The sequence below is a fragment of the Zalophus californianus genome, chromosome 12 (assembly GCF_009762305.2).
Source record: "Zalophus californianus isolate mZalCal1 chromosome 12, mZalCal1.pri.v2, whole genome shotgun sequence".
Taxonomy (NCBI): domain Eukaryota; kingdom Metazoa; phylum Chordata; class Mammalia; order Carnivora; family Otariidae; genus Zalophus; species Zalophus californianus.
Window position 1 is genome coordinate 95,571,933 of NC_045606.1, and position 13,248 is coordinate 95,585,180.

Sequence of the window (13,248 nt, forward strand, 5' to 3'; positions counted from 1 at the left end):
TGCCTCTCCCATCCATCCCCAAAGCATACCCATGGGCTCTTCTTATAACACACAGGTTTGTCGCCCCACTAGAATTCAAGTATCTTGAAGACCTGTACCATCTTTTTACTGAACCTAGCAATGTTGCCTAAACTCTCAGGGCTTCATTTTTATGTTTACGTGCAAAAATTGGATAGTATTTGCCAATCGATAAGGTTGTTGCAGGGTTTAAATGAGGTAATTAAAGGAGTTAAGTGTAAAGCATTTAGAACATGTTCATGACATGGTGATTGTTTAAAAAATATTAGCTATTATTCTCTTGCCATTTGCAACAATGTGGATGGAACTAGAGGGTATTATGCTAAGCGAAATAAGTCAGTCAGAGAAAGATACCATATGATTTCACTCATATGTGTAACTTAAGAAACAAAACAGATGAACACAGGGAAAGTGAAAGAAAAATAAGATGAAAACAGAGGGAGGCAAACCATAAGAGGCTCTTAACTCTAGGAAACAAACTGAGGGTTCCAGATATTTTTATGCCAATACAGCTTTATATTATTTTCCCTTTTTTAAAACAAATGAGGATTCTGGCGGGGAGATGGGTAGGGGGATGGGGTAACTGGGTGATGGGCATTAAGGAGGGCAGTTGATGTGGTGAGTACTGGGTGTTATATGTAACTGATGGTCACTAAATTCTACCCCTGAAACTAATAATACAGTATCTGTTAACAAAAATGGAATTTAAATAAAAATTTAATAGTAAAAAATATTAGCTCTTATTCTATTGCCGTATTATTTTTAGTATTATTATAGTTACATATTTTTAACATTTTTGTTATTATTACCTATACTTTGATGTTATTTTTCTACTTAACACTTTCAAGACAGCATTTCCTATAACTAAAGTATAATTTATTTAAATGTTCCCCTGTTGCTGAAAATATATTTCCAGGATATTAATATATAAAATTACTTTGCTGCTTTCTTTCTATGTAAGACAAAGGGTAAAGATGGGCTGTGGGGAAGTGAAAGGGAGTAGAGTAAACTTCTCCTGCAAAAAGCAGCTGACAATGGGCTTCAGAACAGGACACGAGGCGCTGCCTCCTCCCTTGACCCTATGTGCCTTCTTCTGCTCACCCTAATCTCATAATGCATCAACACAGTCAAAGCAGATACAGTCATTGTGGAAGAGGAAGGATTGAAGAGCTTAATTAAAATATTACAAGGAAACCTTACAAACAATAACAATGGACTGTAATAATAATCACTCCATCTGGAATAAAATAGGTAATGTTTAAAAACGGCGTATGTGGTTTTTAGGTTTTGAAAATAGTTCACGAAAAAAAAACCTTAAATAACATTTAGTCCACAAAGATGCCATGATTTTAAAAGAATACCATGTTAACCAAGCACCCATATGACCTGTACCATTCTTGGAGGAACAGTAAGTGTATGAAGTCCATGAAGCCAAAGGCTGTGCTTCTCCGGTCCCATTGTTAGAGTCCTGGTCTCTGAATAGTGCCTAACACATTGAAGACAGGCAAGTGTTTGATGAAAGAGCAAGTGAAGACACTGCAAGAAATGACACACCGCGTAAGGAAGAAATAGCTTGATTGCTATATTATGGGAATATGTAAATCAGAATGGGATCCCATAAAAACACAAAAGGTAAATTACAAAAAGAACCAAGGCATTTGAAATGAGTTTTCTGTTTCTGACTTCATCAGAGTGTAGGGAGAATAGGAATTTTTACTTTGGATAAGATGCTTCCTGCCAAACCTGTGTGGTGTGCCTGTCTTAAGATACTGGTTTTGGAGATCTTTCAAGGACTCAAAGCATTAGATCTGGGGTCCAGGAAGAGCACGCATCCTGGGAAGCATGTATTACTCTGAATACATAGGCAAAGACAGGGACATCTTTTAACCGTCAGAGAAAGAGGGTAACTTGTAGGCGATTAGGCTTAGACCTGCCGAGGGCTGCTTCTGTTTGGGGTATCAGGTCAGGGAAATGGCTTCTAATCTTAACTAGGAGGACTTATTAGTAAGGCCACTCCAGACCAGTGGGGAATAGGCCCAGAAATTATATACCACCTCAGAAAAACTAGAGAGAATTTGCTCTAAAGAAAAAGACATTCAAAGAAGTTATATATGAAATATAGCAAAACTGCTAAGGCTCTAGTAAATTAGCACACGGCATATTCTTACGCACATAATCCTAAATTCACATCAGAAGCAAGGCCTGGTGAGAGTTTATTCACTATGTAGATTCTGGAATGCCTTTTTTAGGTTCTCAATTTTTCATTACTGTACCCTAAGCCTTGAGGGATCCCATAACCTTTAAGGCTGAAATTTAATTCCCCTCTTCTGCACTGGGGTATCATGATGAATAAGCAGTATCTGTAGATCAGTGATTGAATTTTTCAGAATAAAGAAGCCGCAAGATTACTTCTCATCACTACTCATTCTCCCTACAGGAAGTATTTAGCAAGACTGATTAAAAACATTAGAGGCTCAATGGGGGCTGCAGGCAAGGCAGGGGAGGGTCAGCCTGGGAGGTTTCTGCTGCTCTCGGGCTCTGGCTCTAAGTAGGGCGTCGGCTATTCACGGAGATAGACGAGAGAGTGACACACCCCTGCACATTTACATGGGTTTCACTAGAGTTATATCTTTAGGACTACAACGCCACTAGGACAGTGTTCAATCTGAAACAGACCATTTGTAGACTGCCGGGGTGACTCGTCTGTGTGGATCCAAAGCCTTTCGCATTTATTTCTAATTTTACCCAGTGTGTGGTAAATTTTTAAAACTTTGTATTTCCTGAGGCTTCAACACCTTCAGACAGGCTGTGAGTGCCTGGCCCAGGTGAACAGGTGCACAGGGTGATAAGGCTGGTCCCTGCCACAGGTTTCCCCTTCTTGCCCTCTGGACTATGACCTAGTGACATTCAAACAGACCAATGAAATCCTCTCACGCCTTTGCTTGTCTACCCACCCTGACTCCCAGTAAAGCACTTCCCATGGGGCCTCACTCTATCTTCCAGCTCCCGACCTGTCTGAGCCTGCTTGCTGGGCGCTCCTCCTATGCAGCCCCCAGGATGGCACACCATGCCTTCCTTTCTAGGACCTGTATGTATAACAAGGCCTTTAATTTCAGATGTCTGTGTCTGCATCAGACAAAATTCTCAATTTAAGTAATATAATTATTCTTTACAATATACCCCGTCACACTTTGTTATAACTGTTGATATACGTGAGTATCTCTCCTTCTAGAAGAGGCCCATGTATCGCAGATGCTAGCTGCAGTGTTCGCAACAGAGCAGACAAGTATTTCCTGAGCTTCCCCTAAGCATATAAAAACTCAGGAAAAACTGAATAAATAACCAGAGAGGCAAGAAGCTATTTTTTAGGCTGAGTTAACATCATCTCATTCCTACAAAAGAGCACTTCCCTACTTAACAAGGGTTCAAATAGTCTGTGGCTTTTGAAAAAAGTAACTTATTTCATACGTGTTAGTTCTGGTAATATTTATGGATCATTTACCATGTGTTAGGTGCTATTCTAAACACTTACACGATATATCAGTAAAGAAGACAAAAACCCCCGCCTTCATGGCGTTGACATTCAAATGGAGGATAATACACAATTGACAGACATACAAATAAATCTCTTAGTTAGGATGTGAAATGCTGGTAAGTGCTAAAATTGGGAGAATAACGGAGCAGGAGAGGGGAGACCAAAAATGACAGGTTGGGAATGTGCTTCCACTTTAAATAGGAACTAGGTGATGGGTATTAAAGAGGGCACGTTCTGCATGGAGCACTGGGTGTTAGGCACAAACAAGGAATCATGGAACACTACATCAAAAACTAATGATGTCATGTATGGTGACTAACATAACATAATAAAATTTTAAAAATAAATAGAGAGATAGATCGATCGATAGGAGCTAGGGCAGACTACATTGCAAAAGTACTAGAGTAGCACAAAGACCCAGAAGCGATAAGGGAGGTGGCCATGTGTGTGGACACCTGGGGCAGGTTCTTCAGACAGCAGACTGACTGTGGTAAGGCCCTGAAGCAGTGACGTGGCCCCAGGCATTTTCAAAGAGTATCAGGAGGCTAGCTGCTAAAATTAAATGAGAAATTAGTGGGAGAAATCAGAGTGAAATGTAAGTATTAAATTCGTAGAGACCTGTTAAGCCATTGTAAAGTCCCCGGCTTTCACAGGCATCAAGTGGGGAGCCGTTTTGAGCAGAGGAAGGATATGATCTATGTATTTCCAAGAGTCAGTCCAGAATTTCTCCACTTCTCCACACCCACAGCCTCCTCACAACTACGGCTCAAAGCCACCAAAATCGCCAGGGGGTGTAAGCCAGCATTACATCACACGTGAAGTGGCACATAACAGGTGTCCAGCAAGTGTTTTTTTGAATAAATGAAAAAATGAAACAGAGATTGGAGGAGAGTAAAAGAACACAGTCAATGGATCAGAGTCCTGGTTGAGTTGAAGAACGGCTGGAGTCAGGGCACAAAAGAGTCAAATAGATAAAACAGAGGTTATGGAGGGCTTATAGAACCTTCTGTATCAACAAGGTCTAGGTGTGTTCACTGAATTGAGTAATTTAGTTAAAAGAGTAAGGGGATAAGTTTACAGAAACAAGAGGTCTGTGTTTTGGAAGGTTCATTCAAGTATATATAGAATTTACCATGAATCAAGACGGTACTGCTGAAAAAAGTATTGGTGACCTAGAAGTTTACTTGATCAAGACAGGAGTGGAAATGACCAAGACTGTCACGATGACTACAGCAATGAGCGATTAAGTTGCCATGAGGTTGAGAACTAAAGTTTTTAGGGCAAAAGAAGAACAGAATAAAACAGCACTAATGTAAATATAAGGGGATACATATAGGCAATTTTAAATGCTCAAGAACTACATTTTAAAAGTTTTTAAAAAGAGGTAAAATTATTTCTAAAATATATTTTAATGCATTACATCAAAATATATATTTTAAGATGTAATCTGTATTAAAAATACTGAGATGTTAGGAAACTGGACAATCACATGCAGAGGAATAAAACTGGACCCTTATCTTACACCACTCACAAAAATTAACTCAAAATAAATTGAAGACTTAAACATAAGACTTGAAACTATAAAACCTCTAGAAGAAAACATAGGGAAAAAGACCCTTGACATTGGTCTTGTCAACCATTTTTTAGAGATGACACTAAAAGCACAAGCAACAAAAGCCAAAATTAAAAAGTGAGACTGCACCAAACTAAAAAGCTTCTACACAGCAAAATAAACAATCAACAAGAGGAAAAGGCAGTTTTTGTTATAGAAGAAAGTATCTGCAAATCATCTATCTGATGAGAAATTAATATCCAAAATGTATAAGGAACTCATATAATTCAATAGCAAAAACCCATCAACCTGATTAAAAAATGGGCAGAGGAGCTTACTAGCCACTTTCTAAAGATGTACAAATGGCCATCAGGTACATGAAAAGATGCCGAACATCATTAATCATCAGAGAAATGTAAATTAGTTCTATTATTCAGCCACAAGAAAAAAGGAAATCCTACCAGTAAGAACTACATGGATGGACCATGAAAGCATTATGCTAAATGAAGTTGGACAAAGAAAGACAAATATATGATCTCTTATATGGAATCTAAAAAAAGCCAAACTCACAGAAACAGAGAGTAGAAGGATGGTTGCCAGACGCTGGTGGTGGGAAAAAGAAAGATGTTGGTCACTGGGTACAAACCCCCAGTTATCAGATGAGTAAGTTCCGGGATCTAACGTACAGCATGGTGACCGAAGTTACCAATATTGTATTATATACTTGAAAGTTGTTAAGACAGTAAATCTTAACTGTTCTTACCATACCAAAAAATCAAAATAAAACAAAAGGTAATTATGTGAGGTGATAGAGGTGTTCACTAACTCTATTAATACATTTGTGTATCAAATCATCATGTTGTATGCCTTAAATTTATACAAAGTTACATATCACTTATATCTCAATAAAGCTGGTAACGATAAGGAGATATTTTACATTTTTTTCAAACCTGGTCTCCAAAATTGTCGATGTACTTTACGCTAATAACACGTCTCAATTTGAATCAGCTACATTTCACGTACTCAAGTGATGAATGGCTAGAGTTTTGGACAGGACAAATCAAAAAACGGCAAAAAGCAGTGAACACACCTACCTCTAACTTCCAGAGCTCATTCTAGAAAAAGTAGTGGAGAAACAAAACAAAACGAAACAACAGCACCACTAGGACTACAAAGAATTGCCATCCTTAGGGAAAAGCCCAGTTTATGCTGGAGTTAGACAAAAAGACACTGCACGTACAGGAGATTTTAGTGAGAACGAACCATGAATTTCAGAGGGCACTAGCAGGGAGGGCATACATGGTCTAGGGCAAGTCATTTTTTTTTTTTTTTAATATGCCTACTAGTTTCTAAAGAATGGAAGCCAGTCTCAGAGGCTAACATGTTTTCTACTGATTGTGATGTACCAAGGACTCAATATTTGTAATTCTAAAGAAATGTTGTTACAATCTTAATAGCCTCATGAAGAAAACATTTTAAATATTGTATTATATTGTATTTGTGCACATATACACACAAGTAACCAACACATGCCTATTAGGCCATATTCTATGATATATAAAAAGTATACATAAAATGTAAAATGTAAAAATTCAACTTCTGGGGCGCCTGGGTGGCTCAGATGATTAAGCATCTGCCTTCGGCTCAGGTCATGATCCCAGGGTCCTGGGATCGAGCCCCACATCAGGCTCCTTGCTCAGCGGGAAGCCTGCTTCTCCCTCTCCCTCCACTTGATGATCCCCCTGCTTGTGCTCTCCCTCTCTCTCTGTCAAATAAATAAAATCTTTAAAAAAAAAAAATCAACTTCTGTTTTCTATTTATTTCCTACAATCAAGTCAGGGTATTTTCATGGGCTTTTTTTGCTAGCAAGGGAGAGTGTTGTGAGAATAGGGTTGCCTTTTGCCTTTCAGAGGCAATCATGTGTGGCAAAAGGAAGCCTAAAACCCTGGACTAAGATATTAGAGTTCTGACTCTAGTATGGTATATTCTTTCAAAAGCCAGGTAACCACATACAAAGTTACATAATCTCCTTATGACTTAGGTGGCTCATCTATAAAGGTAAGGGACAGACCAGATTCATTAATGTATTTCTCAAGATTCCTTTCACTTCTAACAGTCCACATAAGGTTCTCTGGTTTCCACTGTAACAGGTTAAATAAAAAACGGTGTCTATTTTGTTTAGAAAAATAAATGAAAACCTTAGCTTTGCATAATTTGCCTTAACAGAATCATGACAAGACTGGTTGAGGGCTATATAACACTAAAAGGAGAAGCAATTTCATTTTTTCTATTACAGCAGTAAAAACCTTTCAGTAAACAAATGGTATGTTTTTCTCCATTTGTCCTCAAAAAGACTCAGATACAGCATGCATGAAGTCTATAGCAGGGACAGTGGCTGTCAGCATATTTTAATTACATTTACTTTCCATAAATTGAATTCTAGAGTTGCATAAATAGACAATTTCTTTATGGCTCTCCCTGATAAACAAGGTGACCATACAATTTACCATACAAACTGAGACACTTCTGAAAGTAAAAGGGGGACATTATATATAATTACACCAAGAATACAAGCATAAACCAAGACTATGCCTATGTAAGCCAAGACATATGTTTACCCTACTGTTTGAGAATTATAACTAACATTAGCCTAGCCAACCTAACAAAAGTAAACACCAGGGGCTCAAAAAATTTAGATGTTATTCTTATGCTTCCCTTAACTTTCAAAGATCTGTACTGTATTATAGTTAGGCTTGAATAGGATGATGAGATTCTTTGGTCCAATTGTTTGATGCTCTTATTTGAAGATAGAAAACCCAACACAGGCCATGAAGGAAAAAGTTGGATCAAGATAGAACAAAAACTATAAACTGACCCAAAAATCAGCAATGTCAAAATGTTTTAATAAGCCTATAAAGGAATTCCAGAGATTGATATAAAGTACAATGAGACACCAAGGAAATTAAAGACCGCAGATTTCATGGTATCAGAAGATAACTCTACTTACAAACACAGAATATACCTAGCTGAATGGCAGCTTGTGAAAATATGACTAGAGGGATCCCATTTAAATTTCAACTAAGCTCACTGAGTCACAGTTTAATGTAAGCCTCTTTGGGTGAGAAAGAAATAATGCCTCTTGCAATGGCAAGATAATGAATCTTCGTTCACAGATGAGAAATCTAAGAAAATTCAGGGTTAAGGGTGTGATTAGTGTAAGCACTTTCAAAGGATGCCTACCTCCACTTTATAAAAAAAATGAATTTGTTTGAACAGAGTATTTTTTCCAACTTTGTCAAATTGTAAATATGTTATTAAGAAACGTCATAAACGTGTTTATACAAAACTTGTTTTTGAACCTGTTAAAGTTAAAAGAGAGAGAGAGAGGAGGAAGGGACCTATTTATATCACTGAAAAGTGATCAATGTATCCAAGCTTGTCTGCATTTGAGAGAAAAACTACAAAGGCCCTGATAAGGATCTATACTAAGACTCCTGACTGCTATAAACCATAATCCCCTGGTAAAAGTTTTAGGATAAAAGCCCAGGCAGTCCACACTCTCACTGACCATGGGGCACTTCCTATGCCCTGTGCCTCTCTAGAGAGCTCAGCAGAGGGGACTCCAACCTCCTTGTGCAGACTGGAAGGAACTCTTGCTGGCAGAAGTCCTGGACACACTGGCTCCAAGTCAGCAGAGGGGGCGGCCAGGAGAGACTGACCTGTCCCAGGAAGGTTGTGTGTGTGTGTGTGTGTGTGTGTGTGTGTGTGGTCCCCTCCCTACTGGTTCATTCTCTGTTATCTTGCATGTACTTTCAGTATTGCCTACCCTTTGACATCCCAAACCTATGAGTTTTACCTTTCACCCTAAATACTCAGAATGAAGCACTCCCTTCACTCCGGATAGCTTTTAATTTGGCTTGCTCAAGGAGAGTGGACCCTGGAGAAGGTTCGCTCACAAGGGGCTTCTCATGGGCCCCATCAGACTTCAACTACAGCATCACTGATAAACATATCAGGATAATCTGCTTTACCAAAGCATCTACTCCAAAGGCCGCACATTCTTAAGAGTCAGAAACTGTCTCATTCAGTATGCATTTTTCAACCTACAATACTTAGCAGAATACCTGGATACACATAGGACTTTTGTCAGCTGAATGATTAGCTAAACCGTTACAGTTTCACTCTGTAACTCTTTGGCAAACAAGACCAAATCATTATCAAGTACACTTTGTCTATTATTATGGTCCCTATTCCTTTCTCAAATTCTTGATGGGGAAAATGCCTAAAGAGTTATTCTTCAAAGCATCCTGTAATCGGTTCTTTTATTTGTGTCATTGTAATTTCTGTCCTTTAATTCAGCTTGCATACAACCACTTTGCTGTTTCTCAAAATTATCTTATGGTTTTCCATTCAAAATTCTTTAGTGGATTACCATCATCTGTAGATCAAAATTCAAATTCCTTGTCTAGAGATTAAAGATTCTCCATATATGAACCACAAACAATCTAACAATGACAAATGCTACGAACAGTTCTCATCCTCAGAGTTCTTCCTGCACACAGTGTTTGAATTTTTCTTTGTTGACTCTCAGGCTTGCCATGAAGAATGCCTGAAGCACTTTAATGTCAGGTACCCTGGTCATGAGAGAGTAAAGGACAATGAGTGAGTTCATTCCCATAATAATGCAATACTCTTTTGGTTGGCCCTGGACAAAGCTTTGAATTTTTTTAGTTAAACATTTCAAGTCTGATTTTAGTAGGAGTTCTGTCTTTCCTCACAGATCTGTCCTTAGTACTAATATATCCTTGATTAACTGGACTATAGGTTCAAGCCATATCAATGAGATACCTGGGGATGAGACATCTTTTCCATATAAACAAAACAACACGGTGATATATAAAAAAATGTGGAAAAGCATTATTTTTCCTTCCCAAGTAAATACACCAAGGGATGGCAAGAGCTAATTTGCATGTGTTCACATTTTTCTGTATCAGGAAGTGAATGCCAAGGAGAGTTGGATAGAATAAATAAACACACTAATGGATTTTTTTACATGATTGTATTCTCTCTGCTGAAAATTAAACTCTTTGAAGAGTCAGGAATATATTTATGAGTAAGTAAAATTACATAAAGTCACAGTTTGTATAAATAAGTACATGGATATTATAAGTCTCCTGGAGGTAATTATGGTCTCCAAACCTCTCACATTATCAGGATATGAAGATATTTCTAGGGAAAAGGTATTCACAAAGGTGTTCCTTTTGAATTGTGGGGGTCCTGAGAAATGGAAAAATGTATTACTTGTGGTTTAGAATAGCCAGAATACCTCACCTAGCATCTTCAACACAGTTGGTATTTAGTGTAAAATAAAAAATCAAAAGATCATTTATAGCATATTCAGAAACAATCAGCTATTTGGAAGTAGAGTTTGAAAGGCTATTACAATTTGCATTATATGAGTTTTGTCCACAGAAGCTAAATGATTGCTCGGTAGAAGGACAAAAAAAATCCATTCTGCATTCTTGAGCCTCCTGTTTAACACAGACCAGATACTTTTCACTCTGGCTAAAAACTCTCTAACATACATGTTTCCCCGCAGAAGCTGAATATTTGAAAGAGCACTAAGCAGTCATTCTTCCCATTCTGTGGAAACTGGGACATGAACCTGTACCTACTTTCTTTAGTTGTTTTCACCTACTGAACGAGGTGAGAAGAAACAGGTAATTGTCCAAACCTTTCTGCAAACAGACTGACTTTGGTAAGAAATGCTTTGTTCCCGGATGATGAGTACTTCTGCACTGGCAGATCATTTCTTAATAGCAATTATCCTCTCTTGCATCACCAGAATTCATTTTTACACAACAATATTTCTTGCTTTGCTTCAACCATAAAAGAAGTCTTTGCTGCATATTCTTGTCCAAAGTGATAAATGAAACTCTTGGTTTCCATGTCTAGATGGATTGGATTTAGCTATTGCAGTACTTGGAGTGCATTATGGTCCCAAAGTTTAGTGGTATAAAACTCTTCATTTTTTATTGACCAGTTTATAATAGGTGGCTATCAGACTTGCTGTCATGCAATCCTTAGGTTTTGCAATCTGGAGTAATATAAATAGTTTATGTTAATTATTCCCTTCCCACCTTCTGGGAGAATAGAGAGCATTTTGATTGCAAATTTTGCACTTGGTCATTAACACTCTGGTTTCTAGATATGCATTGGACCATTTTATAACGCCAAATGAGAATGTTAAAATTGTTACTGCAGTGACATTAATTACTTAAAGCTTAATTTTTTGCAAAGTGAGTAAGTGTACTTTACCTAATACATGTACACAAAATAGCTGATCACCTCATCATCCTCTGGTTCACCTTAATGTTATAAGCAATGCTATTATTTACATTTTGCAAAATGTATTCCATATCTGAGAGCATCATAGTAAACTGAGTGTAATTTGGGATAAAACATTTGTTCAATAATAATTTTCTCTTTCTGAAATAATTTATTTATATGAATGCTTTAAAGAATCAGAATATTTAGGGTCTATTTTATAAGCATCTAAAATCTCTAGTAGAGGGGCACCTGGGTGGCTCAGTTGGTTAAGCAGCTGCTTTCGACTCAGGTCATGGTCCCAGGGTCCTGGGATTGAGCCCCACGTCGGGCTCTTTCCTCGGCGGGGAGCCTGCTTCTCCCTCCCCCTCTGCCTGCTGCTCCCCCTGCTTGTGCTCTCCCTCTCTCCATCTCTATCAAATAAATAAATAAAATCTTAAAAAAATAAAAATAAAATCTCTAGTAGAGGGGCGCCTGGGTGGCTCAGTCGTTAAGCGTCTGCCTTTGTCTCAGCTCATGATCCCAGGGTCTTGGGTTCGAGCCCCACATCAGGCTCCCTGCTCAGCGGGAGGCCTGCTTCTCCCTCTCCCACTCCCCCTGCTTGTGTTCCCTCTCTAGCTGTGTCTCTCTCTGTCAAATAGATGAATAAAATCTTTTTAAGAAAATAAAATCTCTAGTAGAAATGGATGAGAAGACAGAATTAAAATGTAATCAGTGTACTTTGCCTTCAGATATTCCTATTTCCTAATGTGTTTCAAAATATCTTGATCCAGTTGTTTGTATTGGAAATTACATAAATTCATATACATCTTGAAAGGGAAGGTACACTGTGGATCCAGGGAAGGAGCTGGAATCACCTGACTTCTACTCAGGCAACTGGATTTTAGTATGCCACTTGCCATTATGGACAAGAACGTTGACCATGGAATGCTAAGCAGAACTGCTCTGGGAAAACAGACGGTCATGGGAATAGAATGACATTTTCTACTTCTGGCTACTAAGAGAGGAGGAGAATGGAAAGTGAATACTATACAAATTCCATCTTCTCCGCTGATTTAAATGAGACTTCTGAGATACTTACGCTCATCACCTAAGACAAAGAAGAATGTATTTCCATGTATACATTTCTCTTCTCCTGATCACTTAACTACCAATGAAAATACACTGATCTCATATGTACATCCCTGAGATAAGCAGTAACGTCATTTTTGTTCTTCAGTCATGACTTAAACTATATGCAAATCATTTCTTACAAATACAGTTATTTTTACTATTGTGGACAATCACAATTATGGATGTAGGTATGACCACATATGTCTCCCTAAGGGATTTACAGAATAAGGAGAAATTTTTGAATCTACCATGCAATTTCAGGATATTCCATTATATGTGCATTATTCTTACAGAAGTCCTCAAGACATTGTTTCCTCCTCCTCTATCTGCAGATTCTGCATCTTCCCAATGCAGTAATTCAAAATAAAATAGTCCTTTTCAGGTAAGGTCAGCATGTCTTCTGCAGAGGAGCATCATACCAACCATATCTGCAATTCTCTGCATTAATAAGAAATTTTATCTGGCAAGTGAGTCATCCAACTGAGATTCCTGGTAAGCAGATAAACTTAACCTTTGTCCCGGGGCCTATAAAAGCACACTTCTCCTCTGGCAGGGATGGATTAGGCTGCTGCCACAGCCACCGAGGCAGTAAGCTTTTTATATCCGTAGCAACAGCCCCCGAGTCACTTCAAAGCACTGGGTGTATCTATTTTCTCTTGTTACACAGCACTATAAAAAAGATTGCTGGTCTCCAAGAAGAAGG

General features: G+C 38.2%; 1 protein-coding gene across 8 annotated transcripts in view; it reads right to left on the reverse strand.

The window, feature by feature from the left end:
• TPK1 (thiamin pyrophosphokinase 1) overlaps positions 1-13,248 on the reverse strand; it is a 352,799-nt gene that overhangs the window by 152,671 nt on the left and 186,880 nt on the right. The gene's annotated exons all lie outside the window — the stretch shown is intronic.